The 4,331-nt window shown below is 39.0% G+C and overlaps 1 non-coding gene across 1 annotated transcript; it reads right to left on the reverse strand.

The window, feature by feature from the left end:
• Nucleotides 1–743: 743 nt before the first annotated feature.
• Nucleotides 744–848, reverse strand: LOC142165673 (small nucleolar RNA R71). The gene has a single exon (XR_012696324.1). It is a non-coding gene; the product is annotated as a small nucleolar RNA R71 (small nucleolar RNA).
• Nucleotides 849–4,331: the final 3,483 nt, after the last annotated feature.

Consider the following 4,331-nt stretch of genomic DNA (forward strand, 5'->3'; position numbering starts at 1 on the left):
AATATAGTGATTTAGTGAGTAGTTTACACAAGTCTCTATGGGTTCGACACTCAACTTATCATTATATTACTTGTCGACCACGTATACTTGCGTGTGCGTTTGGGAGCAACAAGTTTTTGGCGCCGTTGTCGGGGACTTGAATATAAGCTACTTTCTAGTTTTTGCTTTAATTGTCTATTTCATCGAGTCTAACGTTACTTGCTTGTTTCTCGGATCTCAGGAACTTTGATTGAATGCGTAGGGTCAGGAGCCAAAACCGACTTAAAGGCTTTTATCCTGAACCTGAGAGAACATTTCACAGGAGGTTGAGGAAAGAAAGGGACACGAACAATATTCAGGCACTTGTTCAATTTCCTGTGGACATGGCAGAGGAGCAACCCATGGTTGTTCAGGAGGTGGCGATGCCCAGCATTGCTAATGTCACCTCCAGTATAGTGAAGCCCAGGATCACTGGGCACTTTGAGCTGAAACAGAGCATGATCCAGCTGCTTCATGCAAATGGGCAATTTATGGGTCTTGCACACGAGGATCCACAACAGCATATTCTAAACTTCTTGGAGATTAGTGATACTTACATCACTAACGGGGTCACTCTAGATTATGTGAGGCTTACACTTTTTCCATTCTCTCTATTGGGAGAGGCAAAACGATGGCTAAAAGTAGAACCAGCTAATTCAATTACAACATGGAATGATTTGGCAATAAAATTTCTGTCAAGGTTCTTCCCTTCAGGCAAAACTGCAAAGATCAGAAGTGAGATAGTTGCCTTCAAACAGAAAGCGGGAGAATCTTTATACTCAGCTTGGGAAAGGTTCAAGGGGCTACTCAGAGACTGTCCTCATCACAATCAGACGAATGAAGTGCTAGCTCACACTTTCATAAAAGGGAAACTGTTACACCTCAAGTTTTCATACGTGAGAGTACGTCGTTAGTCACTGATGTAAGCTCGGAAATGTGATTATATTTGGAAGAAAATAAAGTAAGTTAATCATGTTACCTTGGAGGTTACAAATATTTAAGATCATGAATAACGAGTACCAAGAGGGTTGGAAATCTTAGAAGCTAAACCAATTGAAGAAAATAAGTTTCGTCAAAAGTCGACAAGTTTGGAATGTTATAACATGTACTTTGGGGTGATACTAGGGTTCTTACATGATAAGGAGGTTATTCTATGAGTTATTTTAGTCGTATGATATTCATTTTCTACATTTTGAAGGCAAGCAAGTTGTGGAACAAGAGTTGGCAAAGGTCATCACAAGTTACATTCATAAATTTGCTGAACTTTAGGTCAAATGTATCTGAGAATTTCTCCAAATATACTTGGAATCATAGGGTGTTCTGGCTACCAAATTAAATATCTACGAGTCTAGTTTCTAACTCATTAAACCGTTCATCAATACGACATCGGAGTAGAGAGATATTCGTGTTTTCGAGAGACCGCGCAAGCAGCTCCCAACGGGACCCACTTAGGCGGTGGTTGACCTACTTCAATTTATAAACGATTTGGACGCCTATTTTTGCTCATTTTTCAACTACTATTCGTCTCCAAACTTCTACTAACTCTCCTAAACATATTCCACAAGTATTTGAAGTGATTCCAAAGTGATTACACCATATTTCAACATCAAAACTTAGTTCTAGTGAAGAACAATGCCTCTTTGAGGTTGTGTTGTCATTGAGGATTGTTGTGGGCTGTATTTGGATGAAATTCCAAGTTGTTGCTGCTGTCTAAGGTGAGTATAACAACCTACTAATTGTTCTTAATCTTTCTTGTATGTTGGTTAAGTTGTTAGGATGATAAACTACAAGATAATACTTGGGTTAGCTTAAGTCACTTCTATGGTGTTGTATTGCTATTGAGGGTTGTTGTAAACTGAATATAACTTGGATTTTGACTTGAAGTTACTGTAGGAGGTATTTATATTGTGTTCTTACTTGTGCCTAAGGTTATCTTGATGTTGATTAAGTTAAATGGATGGGCTAGACATGAACTAGTGAATAAAGTTGCTAATTGAGGATAGTTGAAGTTGTGGATTATTTTCGTTGTTATAAATATATGGTTTAAGGCTGGAATCATTGATTAATGACTTCATTATCATGTTAATGATACTTTTATGTTGAAGTAAGAAGTCTATAAGGATTGATAAGGGGTATACGGATTCCAATCGGAGCTTGCCGCTCGTCGTAATGTAGTTGTGACTTGTTGTTGTTATATGGTGTCTTGATATTGATAATTATGTATTGATGGATTGCTATGGTCATTGTTGTTTGTATATGGTATTGGAGGAGGCCCTTGTTACAAGGGAGATGCTGCCAAAATTTACGTAAACGAGCTACTAGCTTAAGTTATAGACTTAGCCTTTGCTCAGCACTGATTTTGAATCTCCTTATACTATGATAGATTGAGTTGACTTGTTTGAAGAGTTGCTTGGAAGTGATTAAGGACTCAACGGGTTTAAGGTATGTTAAGGCACTTTCTTCTTTCTTTTGGCATGATCTAAAGTGAAATGAATACGCTACTTCATAACGGATCTACTCCTAGCAACTAAGGTTGTCCATGTTGTTCTTTCCTTATAAAATTATTCTAAACAAGTGTGTATGATCCTTAAATCCTACTAAGGTTCATATTGATGGTAGGGATATCCATAATGTTCTTAAGTCACTCCAAAAGGTTTAGAATGTGATTCCATGAGTCGAGCATGCATTATGTATATGTATCTATTTTACTCTACCGAGCCGCGCTATAGTCGGCCGGGTACGACACATATTGTGCAACCACTGATCAGTTGGGTTTTACCGAGCTCCATGTGGCCGGGTACGATTCTACCGAACCTTATGATAGTCGGGTACGCTTTTACCGAGTCCTCTTTGAGGCCGGGTACGATATGATGATGATGATGCCCACAGAGGCGAATGTATTAAAAAGTTTATGTATATATATGTATTATGCATTTCATATTAGTAACCCCCAGAGGCACTCAGATGTTACAGGTTGTATCTCTTATATCTCTCTCTTTACATTACTATTCTTGTTTAAGCTTTCTTGCCTAACATACTTGGTACTTTATTCGTACTGACGTCCCTTTTGCCTGGGGACGTCTGCGTTTCATTCCCGCAGGTCCCGATTGATAGGTTGGCAGTCCTCCTAGTAGGGTATCAGCTCAGCGAAGGTGCTGGTGCACTCCACTTGCTCCGAAGTTACCTATTTGGTCAGTATGCTTTGGATATGTGTTGATTGGTATGGCGGGGCCCTATCCCGACCTTTATGATTTTATGTACTCTTAGAGTCTTGTAGACAGATGTCAGGTGTATGGATAATTGTATGGCCTTGTCGGCCTATGTTTCGAGTTTACTAATGGTTATGTCGGCCTTATAGGCCCGTATGTCACATATATTAGTTTGTATATCATGTTGGGTCTTCATATGATGAGTATTCCCTTATGTTTTATTCTTGTTATCTCATGACGGTTTTCTGGTGCATTTACTCATGATAACATGATAAGAAAGATATATTACATTGGTACTCAGTTGAGTAAGGCACCGGGTGCCCGTCGCGGCCCTTCGGTTTGGGTCGTGACAGAAGTGGTATCAGAGCAGTTCTGTCCTAGGGAGTCCACAAGTGGTGTCTAGTAGAGTCTTGTTTATGGGTGTGTTGTGCACCACACTTATAAGCAGGAGGTTACAGGGCATTTTGGTCTGTCACTCTTTCTTCTTACTCTAGATCGTGTAGTAGAGCTCAGTTGTAAGAATTCAAACTCCTTAATTCGACCTTAGTCGTAATACAATGATATCTACATCCACAAAAACAGTTGGTAAGAGATTGCATGTGGATGTGGAAGAGTTGAGTCAGAGGAACTCGATTTCACATCATGCTTATGATGAATAAATATGAGGTCTTCAACAGATCATGTATGTACTAAGATCTGTATGCTTCTTAATAAGGAGCCTTAAGGCATGAATATCTATTCACGAATATGGTGAAAATCTATGAGGAATTCAGAAGCTAGATACAAGTTTTAACAAGTAAAAGAAGTAAGGTGAAAAGGGGTATGAGGTACCCAGATAATCAATATTTTCAAATTAGGCAGAGAAATATAAGCATTTTGGTACCTTCATCAATGACAGAGGTAAGTACAATTGGCCACACCCATCTCAGTTATGTTCTATGGGAGCTAACAGATATTATTTAAGAGAAAGATGGGATATCAGGATCTAGTTGGAGTTAGAGTAACCCAAAAATTGTGGATAGGTTGTTATCATTAACTAACGTTTCCGAAAGATGGTGCAAATGTGGTAATAGATCTCCTTCTAAGACACCCAGATGGTGAACT

The sequence above is a fragment of the Nicotiana tabacum genome, chromosome 10 (genome assembly GCF_000715075.1).
Source record: "Nicotiana tabacum cultivar K326 chromosome 10, ASM71507v2, whole genome shotgun sequence".
In the NCBI taxonomy this organism is placed as follows: domain Eukaryota; kingdom Viridiplantae; phylum Streptophyta; class Magnoliopsida; order Solanales; family Solanaceae; genus Nicotiana; species Nicotiana tabacum.